Source organism: Artemia sp. Qi Xiang Cuo, chromosome 19, assembly GCF_049724085.1.
Source record: "Artemia sp. Qi Xiang Cuo chromosome 19, ASM4972408v1, whole genome shotgun sequence".
Lineage (NCBI taxonomy): Eukaryota > Metazoa > Arthropoda > Branchiopoda > Anostraca > Artemiidae > Artemia > Artemia sp. Qi Xiang Cuo.
This window is the reverse complement of record NC_142812.1, coordinates 9,327,667-9,349,876: the sequence shown is the minus strand read 5'-3', so window position 1 is coordinate 9,349,876 and position 22,210 is coordinate 9,327,667. Positions and strand designations below refer to the sequence as shown.

Genomic DNA, 22,210 nt, shown 5'->3' with positions numbered 1-22,210 from the left:
CTATTTAACTCCAAAAAACAAAACAAAATTTAAAAAACTGACAGCGCTGTTTTACCCATTTCTACTCACACACAAACACACACACACAATATATCTCCTCAAGCATAACCTACCTCTTTACAATAAACTCTTTCAATTCAATGGGTTTATTTACAAAGACAAAAAGTAAATCGCACGTAATACAAAATACCTTCTGGACGCCGAGAACCACAATCAATATCCTTTCAACATGATACGCAGAGTGGTCACCGCTCATACTCCCAGACACAACATAGTCTGGGAATATGATCTTCAACCAACAACTCTATCCACGCAATATCGACTCATTCTTTCCACGTTTCAGTTTCACTTAAACGCACTATCGTTCTCCTACAATCATAACCAAACCTTCTTAACTCAATCCCTTCTCTCTTCTTCCTTCTTTTCCATACATATTCACATAATTTCATCGTAATCAACACCACAGCTCGCTCTCTCCTCTCATTTCCAGGAATTTCTACATTCAGTTTAATCAACCTGGTCTTACTCAGTATTCCAAATTACTCCACTATCTCTTAAGGCACTAAGACACTTATCTACAATTCCTTCATTATATTTACAATTGAAAAATTCGTGCTTCAGGCCATTTATCACTATTTCGTCACAAAGCTTGCACTTTGACCTTCATCTAGGGTAAAACGACTTACTCGACCTTGATGCGGCAGTATCTCATGAATAAACAGAAGCATGAATTCCTTTTTAAACTGACTATACGGCACACTATGCATTTTCTCAAACGACAGCTTAAAATTCACAAATGGCTGTTTTCTTTTCACGTGAAAATCCACTTCTTCTTCCGTTTTCTTTAAATATCTATCCACAATCTTTTTCCTTTCGGCATTTTTCACCTGATCACTCAGTAAGCCTAGGCTTTTCATTTCTCGAGTACACCATATTACTTCATGGAGTTTCTCTGGCTCATCCCTAATCATTTTTGCTTTGCTAGTTCATCCTCCTCAGTATTTATCACTGGTAAGGTCCATCCTCTTATTATTTCACAGTCGATCCATTTACTACAGATTTTCACAGACGTTTCTAATTCTCAGAGACTTACACATCTTTCGGAAATTTATAACACCGAGATCCCCCTCTTCTCGGAGCATATACAACATTTTCATACTTAGCTTTTCAAGCTCCATCCCCTCCAAACAAAACGCCAAATGCTCCTTTCTACCTTTTTAGCATACTTTTCTTCAGGATTAAAAGCCGGTGCCAGAAAAACAGCAGTGGGAGAGCATACATGTTTACATACACTACTCGCTCAAACGTTGACACGAAATGTGTTCTTTGATGGGCTACCTGCGACCCCTGAATCTTTTGCACCCGCTCTTCCCACAAATTTCTTTCACCGTTCTTTCAAAAAGTGCACCCAATACTTTCACTGACTGAGCCTCCTCAACCCAGACGCTATCATCTAACCGTACACACTCACCTATGTTTAGTAACTGGCTCTTTTTTCTGTGGATTTTTACCAAGAAATGCTCCTCATACCACATTAGTCCTCTCACCACTTCTATCAAATCAGCCACACTCCCAGGGAGGAAGGCCCCATCGTCTATAACAGCTAGTGATTTCAATGAGATATTCGGCGTAATCGCAATCCCCTGTATCCGCCGTTCGACATACTTAAAAAGTGGATCGATATAAAGTTCGAATAAATAAAGGGCAATTGGATCCCCTTGTCGCACTGTCCTTTCAATCTTCAGCCTTCCACTAGTGTAACCATTTATATTCACAACCGCCATCGGTTCTTATATAAATTTTCATATCACTTCACAAACCGTTGATCAAACCCAAAATTTTCCTTCATCAGTGTCCACAGTATCGATCTTATAACCGAGTCATACACTTTGACAACATCCATACACAGTAGGAAAGCCATTACTTAAAACGCCTTTTTGCCATTTCGTCGTCTCTGCGTACCAACAAGTCATGCAGCACATTGAGAATATGCGGGGCCTTCTTTCCTTGAATACCACCAAACTGATATCCTCCCAGGATTCCAGGAATCACCTTCTCGATTCTCTTAGTTAAAAATTTGGACGTTATTCTGTCGTCACTGTTTGAAACCGCTATACGCCTCCAGTATTGAAGGTCCATTCTATCGCCTCCTTTAAAAAGGAGAGATATCATGGCCACATCATCCTCTGGATATCCTAGTGTGAGATAAGTGTACAGAACGAACTCGTATCTTTCTCTGACCACATTGCCCTTGTGATGGATATGGGAACTAACACAAAACTAGAAAAATTTAGAAGGAGCTGTTGGAGACTGAATCCTTCAACACTTAAGGGTTCACTGAAAGAGCAGCTGAGAGCCAGTATTCGAACTTGGATGCATGATTTTACACATGGAACAGAGCCAGTGCAATTTTGGAAAGTCCTAAAGTAAAAGAATATGTACAAAACTGGGAAAAAGAATCAAGACGGAAAAGTAAAGCACATAAAAGACATCTTTATAGTGTTAAACCAACTGAAGGAAGAGATTGACGAGGGGATGTAGGTGTGGTGCGGGCTTAAAGAAGTCAAAGATGAAATACGAAAGATTGAAGAAAAAGAATTTGAGATTTGGAAACTGAAAAATAGACTGGCCGAAGAAGAGAATGCAGAACAAGTCAATCCAGCAATGAAAATTAAATCAAAAAAGAAAAGAGAAAATAACAGAATTAGGAGATTAAGAAATAAGCAGGGAGAAGTTGTGGAAAATGAAGAGAAGATACAAAAATAGTGGAAGATTCTTATAAGCAAATTTACACACTGCCAGATCAAGAACGAGATAGCAGAATGGATTCCTTGGCAGATTTTGAACCAGTTATGAAGGTAAAGACCGAAGAGAATGAGCTGATGCTGCAGGATGTAACCAGGCTTGAAACTGAAAAAATAATAATAGGAATGGAAAATGGCAAGTCACCTGAGGTGGATGGACTGGGATACGAATTTTATCAAGAATTTTTTCCGGAAATCAGGGGTCTGTTTACTTTGGTGGTGAGAAGTTATGTTGAACAAGAATATCCAGAGGATGATGTGGGCATGATATCTCTCATATCATGATATCATGATATCTCTGATAAGAAGTTAAGAATTTTTTTCAAGGGTGGTAGGGGATACCAGCAACAATTTGGACAAAAATATTTCCGTACCTCAACCGTAAAGGCCTTCTAGCACAGTTTTATATGCTATATAACAAAATGGAGTAACTTTATCCAGCTTCAGACTATTAATTTAAAGATCCCTTTATTTACCTAATTTTGAATGAAACTCTTTTTACGAAAAGCTTATAATAGCTCATTCCTACTCCAAGGCTGATTTTAGAAACAAGTATCGGCAATGGGGAGGGGTATCTGAATTTGGCTCTCCTTGTGTAATTTTTCCGGCCCCTCTCATAGAATAGCCTAACATTTAGATAAAAAACATAATTATAAATTACTTTTAGGGGTTTTTCTTCTTAAAATGACAACTTTTCATAGAAAATTTAAATATCTTTTAGCACTAGGGTTAGACATAAGGGCAATGTCAACTTTAACGTCTTGAATTGTTGATTTATGATTTAAGTAATGTGAAATGGAAAATTGTCTGTATTTTCCTTAGTTTTGTTAAAATAGAGGCAGTCTAAGTGTTCCAAGGGAGGTCAAGTCTACTGGCACTAATGATTCAGTCCCCCATTTTACATACAAGTCCAGTCGACATTGTCGGTCATGAGTTAGCCCAAAAATCCCAATCATCCCTTAATTCTATGACTATCTACCTTAGTTCTGCCCTAGGATGTATGATAAACTATCTATCAACAAGTGAAAATGACATAATTTTGGGTCGGTCGAAAACAGGATCAGCCGCTTTGTGGCATGTTTGAAACAGGTTTTTGTGTGGCATGGCCGCATAGAAACAAAAATGAATTCTTGTCGAAAAGGGGCATGTTTAAGAGCTGACGTCACAAGACTTGTTTTGTTTCTTAAGCTAATACGAAGGTGATGATAAGCCGATTCTAAACCAAAAACGATTCTATCGAAATGTGGCATGTATAGGCATCATTTCAAAATACTGGTTTTTATCACAAAAGTTGAATGTCTCTTGTTTTGGCTTTTGCCAAAGATACAAAGACACATCGATCGTATATATGGGTCTGCTAATTACGAGTTATAGAGTTTGTACTTTGAATAGAAGATGGCATATGAGAAGCAAATCTCTTATTCTCTTAACCCAAATCTCTTAACCCAAAAAATATATCAAACAGTTTGTGGTAACGAACTGTAAGTAAGGAGCGACCCGGCTCAATGGTAACTGAAACTTTAAAAAACAGATTTTTGGTACCAATAGATACATCAAAAGAATCAAATTTTAATTCTGATTTCAAATATAAAAGTTTCATCAAGTTTAGTTTTACCCATCAAAAGTTAAGCGCCTGAGAAAATTTGGCTGATTTTTGAAAAAGGGAGAAAGACCCCTAAAAGCTATAGAAGCTTAATAAAAATCACAACATCATATTCAGCTTATCAGAAACCCTACTGTAGAGGTTTCAAGCACCTATCTACAAAAATGTGGAATTTTGCATTTTTTGCCAGAAGAAAGATCACGGATGCGTGTTTATTTTTATTATATTTTATTTTTTTCCCAGGGGTGATTGGTTATTGGTAAGTATACAGACGTTTTCAGGGGGATTTTTTCTGGTAGGTGGGAAGGGGGGGGGGTCGGGGGTTATATGGGAGGATCTTTCCATGCAGTAAGTTTTCATTGGGGAAGGGACATTGCTATGTGGGGGGCGCCGCATTTCCAAGCATTATTAAAGAAAAAGATCAGAAATTAAATTTAAAAAAAACAAGTTTTTCAACTGAAAGTGGGGAGCACCATCAATGCCTAAAACGGACAGAACATACTACTTAAATGATCGAGTTTCGACCTTAGTCAATGATTTACTTTTTCAGCCAAAGAATTTTTAGAACTTTCGAAATGGCTATTTATTGTAATTGAAGGCCTGTAAGATTCAGGAGTCATTTTTAATAAATTTTAACAAAATTTGAAATTTAGATTAAAGAGCAAGGTATTGAATAGGGGGTGAACCCCCTAATATACGTATTAAAAATCAATGAATATAGAAGTTCGGTACGTAAGTTAATTCGTAAGTTAAGTATATTTATTACTAATCAAAACGTTCGTAAATAAAATTTATAAAGTGATAAAGCTGGAGCCAAGTTATCCAAATTAAGTGAAAATGACAGTGAATATTTTTTTTTTGGGGGGGGGGAGTGCAACGGAAACGAAAAAAAACAAAAATGCCAAATTGAGATGTACTCCCTTATGATTTCTGGGAATACTTATGGTGTACGCTGTTGCTATGAAAGTAAAGAGTAAAATTTAACCCCAAAATGAGCAGAATTGATTCCGTATAGGACAGGACTATCCCTTCCTCATCCAAACCTTTGCCTCATGGTTGCAAAAGCTTCAGAGGGTGCTCATTAGATCGGAAATTGAGAGTTCAAGTACCTTTTTTTCATAAGTCGAAAGTGATTGTAGACCAATGAGCTGTGGCAGGGAGAGGGGGTATTTTCTGAGGGAAAGAACCTTCTACGGTTGATTTTACTGAAAGAGGAGATAATTTTATCATGCAGTGAGAGCATTTACCATCATTATTTGAAAAACGATCATAAACTAAATTTAAAAATAGTTTTTTTCAACTGATATCAAGGAGCGACGTTATAACTCAATACGAACATATATTAGTCATATATAGAGGGGGGTTTCCCCAGGTGCTTCGTTTGATGGGGCCAGGTGGAGGCAGTTTTCCCCTCTCTCAGTAATGTGGAGAAGAAAATTATTATATATCCGATTCCCGTTGACGTTTTTCAGGATACTTGAATTATGCAGGCTTATCTTAGTTTTGACAAGATTTTTTGCAGAATCTACATTTCTGCTGGGGTGAGGGGCAGACTGAGGTCGAGGGAGGGCTTTGGTTCTGAAGAGGTAGTCCCACTCCATGCCCCACATCAAATTACGCCCCTGGGTTTTGAGCCCTACTCATGTTAATTTCTGCTCGTTTTGACTCTGACTCGGTTATTTATTTAATTTCTGTTCGTTTTGGGTTTCATTTATTTAATGAGGATGATTGGTAATAGTTTTATGCTTGGCAGGTCATTTTATTCTATTTAACTCCTTCTTAGTTTAACGGAGATAATTTCTAGTTTTTTGACTTTGAATTGAAGTTATCAAGTATTTTGCAATATGTTGCATAGGTTGAATCAAGACCCTGGGTAATTGTAAACAGAGAAAAGCCAAGACAGATAGTCCAAGTAATTGAGAGGCCTTCCTTTGAAAGATTACTTTGTGGAAAAGTTTTTTTATTTAATGTCAATAAAGAACGAACACAAATTAATTTTAAAGACTTTTTTCACAAACAAAATTATCAAAGAAAAGTAAAGAGCTCTATTGAGCCAAAAATGGGTAGAAATAAATCCAAATAATTTACAAGTTTTCCTTATAACTCTACTTTTACCTTGCTAGCTTAAAATTCGTTCACCAGGTTATATGAGTTTACCCCCCCCCTCCTCTCAGCATTTACCACCCTAAAAAATACCCCCTCAAGAAAATAGTTCTACCCCCTCCATGGAAAATAGCCCCGTGGAAAATACTTCACCAGAAAATAACCCTAAGAAAATACCCCCCTCCAGAAACTTCCCCCAGTGGGCCATCCGACTTTCCAAATTTGCTATTTTTATTTTGGTTTTGTTTTTTTATTTGTTTATTGCAAATGCAATTTTGCAATTTTGTTTCTTGTGTATTATAGGCCACTCACTCAAATTAACGCTTTGTAAAACTCGAAAACAAATTTGTTTCTTAGTTCGTTTCTTTCAACTTAGCGTGATACAAGACAAAGACAAGTGACATAATAGTTACTTTATTTAGTGGCTTATAATACACAAGTACCAAAATTTCTTCCCACATTGTAAAATAAAAAACAAAAGTCATATAAAATTCCCAAATTTTGAAAGATTTATTTTTCCACAGAGGGGGGGGTCTTTTTCCGCTGGTTACTTACGGGGAGGGGGGTGTTTTCTGTGGGGGGTATTTTCTGGGGGATATTTTTCTCCGGGGGATGGGGGTATTTTCCAGGGGGGGGGGTAAATTTAGCGGACAGCTTCGAATGTCCAGACGCATTTGTGCAAGTACCAAAATTTCTTCCCCCCACGGAAAATAAAAAACAAAAGTCATAAAATTCCCAAACTTTGAAAGACTTATTTTTCCACAGAGGGGGGGGGTCTTTTTCCGCGGGTTACTTACGGGGAGGGGGGTGTTTTATGTGGGGGGTATTTTCTGGGGGATATTTTTCACCGGGGGATGGGGGTATTTTCCAAGGGGGGTAAATTTAGCGGACAGCTTCGAATGTCCAGACGTATTTGTGGCATATTTTGCTAGCTCAATAGAAATTTGCCTTTAGGCTTAGGGAATTATTTCACCTGTCCCTAAATAAATAAATAAAAAAACAAGCTTTTTTAACTGAGAATAAGGAACGACGTTAAAACTTAAAACGAACAGAAATTATTCTGTATATGAAAGGGGCTGTCCCCTCCTCAACGCCTCGCTCTTTGCGCTAAGTTTGTTTACTGTTTAAATCCCCGGTGTCGAAAACTAATTACCAAGATCTGTAAGACCTGTTTCGAAACTTCAGCGAAAATTAGTGAAATTCATTGTGGGAATAAATTCGACAAAAGATAACTCTGTCCCCATGAGTTTCCGAACTTCTGGCATCGCTTATCTTATTGTCTTTAGGGTGTTTCAACCTTTTTTCACAGACAAAGGCTGGGACAATATTCTTTTGAAATCTAGAACTAAAACGAGCACTATATCTTACAAGCAAGTCAATTTTTGTGTATACCTCAGAATTTGTAATATCAGAAGTTGGAATTTGTTGTAAGTATTTTTTTATTTATATAATATTTTAGAAACAAAAATGGGCTTTTTATTTATACATTAGGGGAGGGGGGGGGGGTAAAGCATAGCATATGCTTTTTTTGAGACAACTCATTCACAGATTCTGAAAGGTGATATGGACTTGTTTTTGTTAAAACTACGCAGGTCTATTGTGATGCTTAGATTTTGGTTGAAGCTCATTAGGTGTAATGAAGATAGACTAGTAAGAGCTGCTTATTATCAGATGTTGAGTTATGGTTCAAAAACGTCGTGGCCATCCCAAATTAGCTCATTACGCAAATTATAACGGCAAAATCTTTCAATTTGCTTGCGTTGAAGTTTTCCTTTCAATTCAGATGTTAAAGCAAAACTTTTGGTTACCATTCCACTTTGCTCCAGGGGTTGTAGCCATGTTTGTTTGTTTAGATAAAAATCGACAGAAGTAAAAATTCATAGATCATGAGATCAGAGACTGTAAACCAAATACTATTAAGATTTTCAGGAATAACTATCAGCATATGTATATTAAACTGACAAACCACATTCACTTGTATTTTCTTTCTAACAGTTCGTGGTAACGAACTGTAAGTAAGGAGCGACCTGGCTCAATAGTAACCAAAACTCTAAAAAACAGAATTTTGATGCCAATAGATATGTCAAATAAGTCAAATCTTTATGCTGATTTAAAATATATAAGTTTATATCGAGTTTAGTCTTACCCATTAAAAGTTATGTGCCTAAGAAAATTTGACTTATTTAAGAAAAGAGAGGGAAACACCCTGAAAAGTAAAAGAACTTTAATGAAAATCACACCATGGAATTCTGCATATCAGAGAACCCTACTGTAGAAGTTTCAAGCTCTTATCTTCAAAAATGTGGACTTTTGTATTTTTTGTCAGAAGAAAGATCACGGATGCGGGTTTATTTTATTTTTTTTTTTTATTTCCCCAGGTATGATCGTGTCGATCCAGTAATCCTAGAATATCATAAATGGGCTCATTTGAATGGAAATTAAAAGTTCTAATGCCCTTTTGAAGTGACCAAAAAAATTGGAGGGCAACTTGGCCCTCTCCCACACTCATTTTTCCCCGAAGTTACCCACTTAAAAATCTGAGAGGGCCATTTTCTTCAACATAGTCGAAAATCTAATAAATATGTCTTTTAAGATGACTGAATTCCCCACTGTTCCCAGGGGAAGGGCTGCAATTTATGAACTTTGCCCATTGTTTAGATATTGTTTTGGTTATTATGAAGTTTACAGATATTTTCATGAAGGATTTTTTTCTGGTTGGGGGGGGGTTGCAGGAGGAGGGGCGTACTCGGGAAAATCTGTCCGGGGATGATGTTTCCGTGGGGTGAGGGATAGGTCTATGAAAGGGGCGCCGGATTTCCAGCATTATTTAAAAACGATCAGAAATTAAATTTAAAAAAACAAGTTTTTTCAACTGAAAGTAAGAAGCAACATAAGAACTTAAAACGAACAGAAATTATTACGTATATGAGTGGGATCATCCCCAAGTCAATACCTCGCTCTTTACGCTACAGTTTTTTATAGTGCTTTCAAAAGAGCTATCTATTATAATTAAACAGCCTTTGTGATTCAGCGACTTGTGATTTAAACAAAATTTTAACTTTAGCGTAAAGAGCGTGGTATTGACTAAGGGGAGAACCCCCTTATATACGTAATAACATATGCGTAATAAAAAAAAAACAATAAAAAAAACAAGCGATACGGCTCAATAGTAATCGAAACTTTTAAAAACGGAGTTTTGATGTCAATAAATGTATCAAAAGAATGGGCTCATAATGCTAATTCTAAATATATAAATTTTATTAAGTTTAGTATTACTCATAAAAGGCTACGAGCCTGAGAAAATTTGCCTGATTTTTGAAAGAGGGGGGAAACATCCCCTACAAGTGAAATAATTTTAATGAAAAGCACACCGTCAGATTTAGCGTATCAGAAAGCCCTGTTACATATGTTTCAAGGTCATATCTGCAAAAATCTGCAACTTTGTATTTTTTGCCAGAAGAAAGATCACGGAGGCGTGTTTATTTTTTTTCAGAGGTAATCGTACTGAGCCATTGGCCCTAGGAAATCAAAAGAGAGCTAATTCGAAGTTCCATACTTTCAGTTAAAAAAACCTGTTTTTTATTTATTTTTTGAACATTTTTGAATTAATGCAGGTTTTTATTTTGGCTCACCGCATATGAATAATTAAAACAATATTTGTATATTAATTTTACTTTTTTTTAATTAAATGGCTTTTTCAAAACTTGTTTAATTTTATTTACGAACGTTTTGATTAGTAATAAATATAATTAACTTACGAATTAACTTACTTACAGAACTTCTATATTCATTGATTTTTAATACGTATATTAGGGGGTTCACCCACTATTCAATACCTTGCTCTTTAAGCTAAAGTTCGAATTTTGTTCCAATTCTTTAAAAATGTTTCCTTAATCACAAAGGCCGTTAATTAGAATAAATAGCTCTTATGAAAGTACTAAAAATTCTTTGGCTTGAAGAGCGAAGTATTGACTAGGGGTTGAACCCAATCATATACGTAATATTTTCTGTCTGTTTTAAGTATTGATGGTGCTCCTTACTTTCAGTTGAAAAACTTGTCTTTTTTAAATATAATTTCTGATCTTTTTCTTTAATAATGCTTGGAAATGCGGCGCCCCCCCACATGGCAATGTCCCTTCCCCAATGAAAACTTACTTCATGGACAGATCCTCCCATATAACCCCCGCAAAAAACAAATACTTTTTTTTAATGAGCAAGGTGTTGAAAAGGTTTTATATTTGTTTTAAGTTTTAAACTTGCTCCTTATTTTAGATGAAAACCCTTTCCTATTTGTTTAATTACATTTCATGAAACTGTAAAGTTATATGAAAACAGTACTTTTGGTAGCGCAGAAAAAAAGATCAGTATTTCTATGTTCTCTGTTTTTATATATAGACAAAAAAGGTACAAGAGCTTTTCATTTCCATTAGAATGAGCCCTATCCTTACGTTCCAGGCCTACAAGGTCGATACGATCACCCCTGGAAAAAAAAACAACAACAAAAAGCCAAATAAACACGCATCCGTGATTTTTCTTCTGGTAAAAATTGCAAAATCCCACATTTTTGCAGATATGAGCTTGAAACATCTACAGTTTCAATCTGATGGTGTGCTTTTCATTAAAATTATATGACTTCAAGAAGGTCTCTCCCACTTTTTCTGAAAATCAGTCAAATTTTCTCTAACCCGTAGCTTTTGATGGGTAAGACTAAATTTAATGAAACTAATATATTTGGAATCAACAAAATAAGTCAATTCTTTCGATATTTCTATTTTTATCAATATACAACATTCTTTCAGTTTATTGTTCCACACCCAAAACAAAACATGTGAGAAAATTTGCCTAATTTTTGAAGAAGAGGACCTCCCCCCCCACTCAAAGCAAGAGAGCTTACTGACAATCTATTTATCAGATACATCAGATCAGATAAACCTATCGTGGAGGTTTCAAGCTACCGTTTAAAAATATGAATAACTATATTTTAGATTATCCAGTTGTAAAAGAAGTAATGGCACACGAAGGCAGTACTGGATTCAATCAAGCTGATTCGCATTATTTGTACTGAAATTAGGCTATGTTTGGTGAGCTGTGTTTCCGTATAAGCTAAACTGAGGGAGGGGGGTGAGCCTTGGTTCAGGTGGGGGTAGGTACGGTGGTTTCATATACGTTCAAAAATTAAATTAAAAAAAAGTTTTTTTAATTGAAAGTAAGGAGCGACATTAAAACTTAGAACGAACAGAAATTTGTCCTAATATGACAGGGGATGTCCCCTCCTCAACGTCTCGCTCTTTCCGCTAAAATTTTATTGTTTAAAAAAATTGAGTTGTGAGATATAATCAAACTTTAGCGTAAGGAGAGAGAGAGAGACGTTGAGGATGGGACAGCCCCGTTCATATCTGGCGTGATTTCTGTTCGTTTTAAGTTTTCATGTCGCTCCTTACTTTCAATTAAAAACTTGCTTTTTAATTTAATTTTTGAACGTTTTTGAATTAATGCAGGTTTTGATTTTGGCTCACCGAATAATTAAAACAAAATTACCCCCCCTCCCCTCTGGATAATACCCTCCGCGAAAAATGAGACTTTCAAATGGTGGGAGTTTTATTTGAGTTTTATTTTTTTAATTTCCGTTGGATACAAGAAATTTGATTCTTGGGTCTTATGCGTAATTCCCTCAAGTTTAAGCTGCGCAATTTTAGAGAAAACACCAGTTTTTTCATTAGTTTCTTCGTTACTTTAGAAATAAATTTGGGCTATAGATTTGCATATTAGAAGGGGGGGTTAAAGTATAGCGGGTCTGCATGCAAAATGTGTTTGGTTTAATTATTCTGCATATTAGATAGATAGATAGAGAAGCGTATTTTAAAACCAAATATACGGCCATGAACATAATAAAATAACATAAATAGATACCCAATTAAAATTCTGAGATAGCCATTTTGTTCAACATAGTCAAAAATCTAATAAACAAGTTTTTTTCAAATTTAATTCAGTAAAGTGCAAAGTATGTTCTGGCCTCTGTAATGCCTTGGGGTTTTGACCGTGCCGTAATTTCTTCAAAATCCTGGGACGGGGGGAAGGGAGTGGGGGCGGTAAAGCTGGAGCCAAGTTATCCAAATTAAGTAAAAATGACGGTGAATATTTTTTTTTTGGGGGGGGATGCAAGAGAAACGAAAAAATAAACAAAAATGTCAAATTGATATGTACTCCCTTGTGATTTCTGGGAATACTTCTGGTGTACGCTGTTGCTATGAAAGTAAAGATTAACATTAAACCCCAAAATGAGCAGAATTTATTTCGTATAGGAAAGGACTATCCCTTCCTCATCCACACCTATGCCTCATGGTCGCAAAAGCTTCAGAGGGTGCTCATTAGATCGGAAATTGAGAGTTCTAGTACTTTTTTTTATAAGTCGAAAGTGTTTGTAGACCAATGAGCTGCGGCAGGGGGTGGGGGTATTTTCTGAGGGAAAGAACCTTCAACGGTTGAGGTTGAAAAATCTTCAAAGTATTGAGATTAAAGTTTAGAGAGTGTTGACAGGTATGTTAAACATGGGCACCGACAAGAGGAGGCAGGGGGGCATGGCCCGCCTGGAAGTTTGGGACTATAAAGTAATTATAAAGTAACCAAAGGAAAGAGAGCAGAATAGGGAAAAACCATGGAAAAATATTTGTTACCCCATTTTTGGCTGCCATCAATAGATAGTGATCCATAATAAGGAAAATATAAGTTCTAATTTGTGACTGAGCAAACCCTAACCAGCTTTCCACAAACATTTTTTCTATCCGATTTGATTGGAGTAAAAATTGTTTTTGTAACTAGGCTATTGTTTTGTGTATTTTTTGTTGCTACTCACTTTTTTCATTTTTAAATACTTTTAATTTAATCGACATCCTTTTTCCATTTTCTTTAGAAAATTGTTTGTCTCAAAGTTTCATTAAATAAATAAAATAAAACAAGCTTATTCAACGGAAAGTAAGGAGCAACATTAAAACTTAAAACAGTTGAATAAACTTGTTTTTTTTCTGATCGTTTTTTAAATAACACCAGGATATATGGCTCTACCTCCAAGGAGAAATCCTCCTCTACATAAAAATATCCTCTGGACAATTACATCTTGCCGTAAATTTACCCCGGACAATTGCCCTTAACATCTCGACGCGAAAATTGAATCGGTAAAGAGAAAGCAAGACATCTAAAGAAATTCGTATATGAATTCTAGCAAATTCACCCAGTTTAAAATTTTTTCTGAAAATTTCACTCCCTGGAAGCTTTCCTCTCCATTGAAAATTCTCCCGGCAGAAAATTTGTCCTTCCTGCCCCAGCCGAAAAATGTATGCACACTTCCCAATAACAGATAAAACAAAGGACATTTTTTATAACTTAAAAACTTACCTCCAGGAGTTGTAGGGGGTCATTTTATGTCAAAAGACAGTTATTAGGCCTTTCAACTATTTTGAAGAAAATAGCAATCTCCAAATTTTGTTGACTATTTTGGCATTGAAATGCACTCTCTTGGTCTGATATCCCTCAAACCAACACGGTAAGGGGTGCAACCCAAGGCCGTTTTCAGGGGGACTCAGGGGAGTTTCCCGGGTGGAATTTATCGAGGGGGGACAAAAATATTTTTGTCCCCCTAATTTTATATGGTCAACAAAAATTACTACCAACAGGAGTTTGGCTACTGCCCCTTTCTCCCTTCCCAAACCATAAAAGTCTCAGGTATGTTATGTCCTTTCCGTTTTATTGAAAACTATATGTATCTCGAACAGCGTGCTTTTGTTTTTCAAAACATCAACGACAAAAAGTGTAAAATCAATATAATAGTCCGTATAACTGTAAGGAACTATTGAAAATAATGAACATTAATTCAAGGAAGCTCAGCATTTTAAGTATTTATTTCACTGTAATTTTTATTACAAAAAAGTGTTTTATTTTACTGCAATTTTAATGTATTATTGAAAATTTACCAGCATTATTTGAAAAACGATCAGAAAACAAATTAAAATAAAAAGAATGTTTTTCAACTGAAAGTAAGGATCAACGTTATACCATAAAACGAACAGATATTATTTTCGTATGAGGAGGTTTTACTCCTCCTTGATACGTTGTTCTTTACGCTAAAGTTTGACTATTTTTAATTGTTGTCCCAAATTTTCTAACGTTGTCTCCTGAAAGACAAGGATTACTTAATGTTAAAATGAGAAGCTTTTATATAACTACAAGAAAAACATTTGTGTGTTTGACAAGTTTATTGTCAAAGCAGACACCGCTATTGTTTACTGCTTCTACTGCAACAATTGTTCTTGAAAAAATTTTATGTGCATAGTCTGGTTTATTTTTATATTGTCAACAAAAGTTACTACTAAGAGGAGTTTGGCTACTGCCCCTTTCTCCTTTCCCAAACCATAAAAGACTTAAGCCTGTTATGTACTTTTCGTTTTATTGAAAACTATACGTAACATTTTTTTTTCAAAATATCGACGACAAAAAAAAAAAAAATCATAGGAAGCGCAGAAGCGGTGCCTACGTCAAGAACGATGTTGGCATAATGTATTTTTTTTAAGATCAGAGGGTTATAGTAAGAGTCAGTGATAAGAGGGCAGATACCCTCCCCACCCTACCCACACGTCGTATTGTCCTAAAATGCGTCTACTAGAAATATTGAGAGACCCCTTCCATTCAAAATAGTCTAAATATCATATAACAAGGCTTTTAGCTTTGAAACAGACCCCAAAGATTAGGGTCAAGGGTCGTAGTTGATGCCCAGGGGTTATTTAAGGTTCTTATGGAAGGGATGGCTGTTTAACTTCAGAAGAGTCTAAATATTTCTCCCTGAAAAAAACTATTTCAATGTAAAACTAAAAAAAATTAATCACAAAAACGTTTTGCATAAAATAAGTTTCCAAAAAAAAAATAAATAACTCAATTAAACCAAAAATTACGAAACAATATAATAAAATAATATACCAAGAATACAACTAACATATATCAGTATCAATAAATAAATGAAACCCAAAACAAAAAAAAATTAAAACAAGTCAAACTCATAACGAGCAGAAATTAACCTAAGTAGGGTTCTAAACTCTATGCTTTCTAAAATCTAGAATATAATTTATACTTTACTTAATTTTTTTTTAATTTTTTCATTTTTATAACTTTAAGAAATAAAAAATAATTAAGATTTTAAGGAATAAATATCAGCATATGTGTATGCACACTTCACAATAACAAATAAAACAAAAGACATTTGTTATAACTTAAAAACTTACCTCCAGGGGCTGTAGGGGGTCATTTTATCTCAAAAGACAGTTATTGGGCCTTTCAACTATTTTGAAGAAAATAGCTATCTCCAAATTTTGTTGACTATTTTGGTATTGAAATGCACTCTCTTGGTCTGATATCCCTCAAACCAACACGGTAAGGGGTGCAACCCAAGGCCGTTTTCAGGAGGGGCTCAGAGGAATTTTCCGGGTTGACTTTATCAAGGGGGGACAAAAATACTTTTTTCCCCCTAATGTTATATGGTCAACAAAAATTACTACCAATAGGAGTTTGGCTACTGCCCCTTTCTCCCTTCCCAAACCATAAAAGTCTAAGGTATGTTATGTCCTTTCCGTTTTATTGAAAACTATATGTATCTCGAACAGCGGGCTTTTGTTTTTCAAAACATCAACGACAAAAAGTGTAAAATCAATATAATAGTCCGTATAACTGTAAGGAACTATTGAAAATAATGCACATTAATTCCAGGAAGCTCAGCGGTTTAAGGATTTATTTCACTGTAATTTTTATTACAAAAAACCGTTTTATTTTACTGTACTTTTAATTCATTATTGAAAATTTACCAGCATTATTATAAAAATGATCAGAAAACAAATAAAAAAAAAAGCATGAATTTCAAATTAATTTTATGATCATATTACTTATAGACCAATTTACAATAAAAAATAAATAATTGTAAGTAAAGTAAGATTAAGTTTTTTCTAGACCATTTAATATACCTTTAACTATAATACTTGTCGTTCCCTTTTTTATGTGTCTTTTAACTAAAACTGATCTCTAGTACTGCTATACTTATTTAAGTTTGGATCCCCTTTCACAGACTCGCGGATGTAGTTTTTAAGAAAATGAAATACGTGTCTGTTTAGTTTCACTCGTAATTTCTATTCGTATCATGGGTAAAAACAAGAAGAAAAGAGTCTCTCGTGTCACATCCATCAACATATACAAAGAAAAAAAATGAAATTCTAAAGCTTGAAAGAAGAAATAAGAGGTATTTGAAAGACTGTGAGCTAAAAATGGTAAGTACAATATGCAAATCCACAGATGAAGATGAATAACAGGGAGTTAAAATCAATAAGGATGGTTACTAAACAAACTTTAAAGCAAAGGTGTCAGAAAAGATTGATACCCAAGGGAACTTTGAAAATGATAAGCTGGACATGGAGTTCAAGGAGTGCATGAAAATTAAACAGTGCATGGATATTAAAGAGTGCATGGACACTAAAGAGTGCAAGGACACGGAAAATGTGGACTACCAAGAGAATATGGTGGAATGTTTTCGACTGGAAGTAGAAAATAAGTTCCAGATTAATGACGCCTATGATGAAAACAATAAAAGAAACCCATAACAAAAAAGTAACATTAACAAAACGGTATACATAGCCAATGAACTATGTGAAGACAAATACCAGGGCTCTTACTAAACACAGATTTATAGTACACAGCCAGATAAAAGTAAATCGGCTTTTAATAAGCCGTCTCTGAATGTTTGTTTTTTGTCAAAAAAAGAACAAGATTTTCAAAATGAATAACCAAGTGTAATTCAAACAATACATGGCGCCTCACGTCCTAATTCAGTGATTGATACCTAAGAGACCTTTGAAAATGATAAGCTGAACATGGAGTTCAAGGAGTGCATTAAAATTAAAGAGTGCATGTAAATTAAAGAGTGCATGGACACTCAAGAGTGCTAGGACACGGTAAAGGTGGACTACCAAGAGAATATGGTGGAATGTTTTTGACTGGAAGTAGAAAATGAGTTCCATATTAATGACACATATGATGAAAACAATAAAAGAAACCTAGAACAAAAAAGTAACGTTAACAAAACAGTATACATAACCAATGAACTATGTGAAGACAAATACCAGGGCTCTTACAAAACACAGATTTATAGTAACCAGCCTGAGATAAATAGATCGGCTTTTAATAAGCCGTCTCTGAATGTTTGTTTTTTGTCCAAAAAAGCACAAAATTTTCAAAATGATCGACTAAGTGTAATTCAAACAATCAACGGCACTTCACTGCCTATTCCAGCGGACCCATATATTTACGAAACCAACAAATTAGCACTTAGATTTACTGAGGCTGCTATAATCTTAATGATCGCTCCCGAAACTCGTATATCAAAGTTTAGACTCTGCAACAACAAAGTTCCAGCCTATCCTACTGCAGATAGTATTTTTTCAGTATGTTCAGATAGTTTTCAAAACTTACAAGAGTACAAGGCTAATGGTTACCATTATAGCAGAAGTAGTGGGGGACACTCAATATCTGCACCCTCTGTTCATCCAAACTTCAGATAGAGAGTTAATCAACAGATGATTGAAGGCAAGATGGTTGATTTGAAGAGTTATATCTTTCGATATGAGTAATGTGCATTCAACTGTCCCCTTGAGCACTGCCTATATACGGTGATTCATTATGTTGGTACTTGTGACAGAAAATCCAATTGTGACCCCCATGGAAACCATAAAAAGAAAGAAGGAATAAAAGCTATCCCTTTTGTTCCTTCTGAGAAATCTGTATTAATAAGAGCCAAAAATGTAGTCAAAACCGCACCACTGACGCCTCGAGAACATTTCCATAACGAGTTGAGCAAGACAGTGAATGAGCTGCAGACAAATGTTCCAAAAAGTAAGCGGCAGGTAAAGGTTGACTTTTCTTTGGCCAGAAAAAGCAAGATATCCAAAGAAACGTGAAACATGAGTCGATATCTTATTACGGAAACTGATTTCGTTGTGACAGAAAATATTTTTGGGCAAGGAGAAGCAGCCGTTACCTGTATATCAGAATTTGCCATCTTAGAGCTTGATTACTTTGTAAAACACGGTATCCCTATAGTGTTCTATAATGATACCAAATATCACATTGGAAATTACTGGGTTTCAGCTCTGACATTCCGATATCCTGACTTCAACCAGAAGGGGACAACTCCTCTGATTCCAATTGCATTTTTACTTCACACAAATAGATCAGCTGATTCGCACGAAGAGCTGTTTATATTTATAATTAAGACAGCACCAAGTATAAAGTCAATTAGCAAGACTTGTGGTTGTGAGAAAGAACAGTATATATAGGCGGCGAGAAAAAAAATAGGTCCTATTAGTAAGGATTACCATTGCTGGATACACCATTGTATTAATGAACAAACTAAAATTAATACCATGGGGGCACCTCTAGACGATATCAAGGTAGTTTAAGAAGATATTCTACAGTTGCTAAGATAAAAAAGTGAAGATGAGTACTACCAAATAAGAACTGACAGGCTCGTGAAATGGTCCATCCCTGCATTCACCTACTTTCGAGATAATTTGGAATCTGACATGTTGAAGCATGATTGTGCCTTCATCGTTTCCCAGATTCCTGATTTTAATCCAGTCTCCGGAATAGCAACAATACCGCAGAGTCATTCAATGCTGTGATGAAAAGAGTTATACAACAACAGCGAGATATACCAATGGATAGATGTATCTTGGGCCTTCTTTGTTTAGATAATGAATATAATACACAGGTGTCCCGTGGATATAAGAGAATTAGAGATTATAGACTCCTTGAGAAGGCACAGAAGGAAAATGTAGCTCATATTAAGAAGTAAGAAGATCCACTTGAACCGAGGAAAGTAACGTTTCTGCGGATGGTCCAAGAAGTAGACGTATCAAATTCCTTTTGGGAAACAAATACGACAAGAGAAGATTACCAGCAAAGTAGTTTAGTTGACATAGCAGAAACGCTATGAAGAAAGGGACATGTTACATTTTGCAACGAAAAGCAAGTGTATCTTGTTTCAAGTCTGACTAGAAAGAAGTTTAATGTTGTGACACCACGAACAGAAACAATCACTGTTAGAGGAAATAAATTGTTACAAAGGGTGCTAAGCGGAATAGCTTGGTTGAAGTTTATGATTGTTGTTATGATTTTGGAATCCCTGCATGTCCTTGCAAAATAATAGTTTCAAGACTTCGAAGACTTGCAATAGTAACAGCAAAATCAGTTATACAGGTTAAAACACTCAGGAAAGTGAAACGGAGATCTAAAAGGTACATGACGGCAGGAATAAAAAGCTCATTGACCATTCAGGACTGTTATGATATTAAACCGGCAGCAGAGTCTCTAGCAGCCCAGGAATTGTTATCTACTGCTGATAGTGATTATCAGAATGAGGAGAGTTTTTCACAATCAATTAATGAAACTGCAAAAGCTAACTTGAAAACAAGCCGGGAACAGAATACATTAGAAACGGGTTTCAGAAATGAAAAAAAAGAAATTATTGAAGTAGCTTCACTTAAAAAGAGTTCCAAACCCCAATCGAAAAGCTCTGATGGGAATCATAGTTCAAAAGATTCAAAGAAAGTGGAAGTTGCACAGTTTGTGGAAACTTTTCGAAAAAGGCTGCATAGCCCCACTCAACTGGTGAAACCCCAAAAAAGGGTAAGGAGACTAAATCTTTGTGTTGAAGCTAACCAGTCTATAATTCCTACATCCCTTTGTCATGGTTACGCGTTTAAAGTTCCCATAAGTGATTTGTATGATGAAGCAAAGCAAGTGATCCAGCATTTAAAAAGACTTTTTGGAATAGTGGTCAAATCTACCGATTCTGCTATCGTAGAAAACGCAGAGAGACTAGATTGGTGGAGAGCTACTGGTTTCCCTTGAGGGAGGACACAGACGTGTTTCCAATTTTCTTTCAAGATATTGAATCACTGCTGACGCCTGATACTTGGCTCACAACTGGAATTGTTTCATACCTCGTGAATCTTGTAACTTCTAGCTGTGCGTCAGCAAGAACTATCGATAGCTACTCTACTTTCAACTTGACAAGTATTGATGCTTTGAATACTTACCCAGATACGCCTAGAGAGAGTTTTAGTGATGTTACGAATGATTTCAGTGTTTTGTCTGCTCCATTGTGTGTCAATATGTGTGTTATAAAGAATACGAAGTAAAAGAGTCATTTAATTTTAGGAATATGTGATTTCTCTAAGAAAGATTTCTATCTTCTTGATAGCCAGAAGCCGTTAAACCACGCTCACGAGAGGCTAGTTACGTCCAACCTAAAAAATCTGATGAAAGGAGTAGATAAACAATACATAGAACATGAAATTGACTCTTACAGAATAGCTCCACAAGTAGATTCTTCAAGCTGTGGGCTTCTTGTTGTCAAATATTACCAAGACTATACAAATGAAATAACCTAACTGGGAAGCGCAATGTCAATTGATCTTCCATCACCTTCTAAGTACAAGACGTCAAAAGGAAGATCTACACTATCGAAGAAATTCATAGATTTATATACCTATGAAACTGAAATGTTAAATAAGAAAAATATTGAACTAATTAATAAATATATACTCAAATTTGCTGTCCAGGTACTTGAATCTCTTCTAATGCAGGACGGAAGAGAAACATGTTATAAATGTCGAAAACAGATGCCAGAAAACATGCAAATCATATGTGAGAACTGTCCAGTGGTTGTATGGAGTGAAGGCTAAAGAAGATCCTGCAGGGACTTCTGTAGGCTCTGATTTGTCTAAATAGGAAAACAGACACAAATAATTAGTCAGACACCAACACACAAAGAGAGGCAAACACGGTCAGACACACAAAACAAAAAACTTCTAAAATACGCTTGGGATCACAAAAAACGATAAAACAGACAAACTAAACAATTAGACATCAAGACTAAACATTATGAATCATATGTTATAAGCTGAAAACTTCTAAAATACACATATAATTTGCATCAAAGCTACCACAGACACGATAAACCGAAAAAATCACAACTAGATATCCTAACTCATGTGTTCTATAATAAACTTCCAGAAAACGCTTGGAAAAACCAATAAAGCTAATACATACATGCTAAACAACGAAACAGAAGAACTAAATAACTTCTTCAAAAATACACTTGTAAACACAAAGAGGGCTAACACTGACAAGCTAAACCCCTTGAGAGCACAACTAAACATCCTAAATCATAAATTGTCAAACTAAAAACTTCCAAAGAAGAATGGAAACACCAACAGTGCGAAAAAATACAAGGTAAACCTTTAGACATTTCGAATAAACACCATACCTTAAACGTTTCAAACAAAAAACCTCAATAAATTGGTATCAACAAAAACGCTCAAACCGACACTATAAACCACGGAACAGTGAAACTAAACATCCTAAATCTTACTTTTCAAACTAAAAACTTCCACACTACACTTGGAAAAACCAAAACCGCTAACGCTGATAAGACCAACCAAGAAGCCGAAAATTAAGTACCTTCTTCCAAAATTTTCTTTGAAACACCAACACAGGTTATACGGGCAAGCAATACCGTGAAAAATCACAACTAAACATCCTAAATCATACTCTATAAACTAAAAATTACCAAAATACACTTGGAAGCATCATTTTTACCAAGAAAATG

At 35.4% G+C, this 22,210-nt stretch overlaps 2 pseudogenes; both read left to right on the top strand.

Moving 5' to 3' along the window:
- Positions 1–2,822: 2,822 nt before the first annotated feature.
- On the top strand, positions 2,823–17,384 carry LOC148940472 (uncharacterized; annotated as a pseudogene).
- Positions 17,385–19,836: 2,452 nt separating this feature from the next.
- Positions 19,837–21,284, top strand: LOC148940471 (uncharacterized; annotated as a pseudogene).
- The last annotated feature ends 926 nt before the right edge of the window (positions 21,285–22,210 follow it).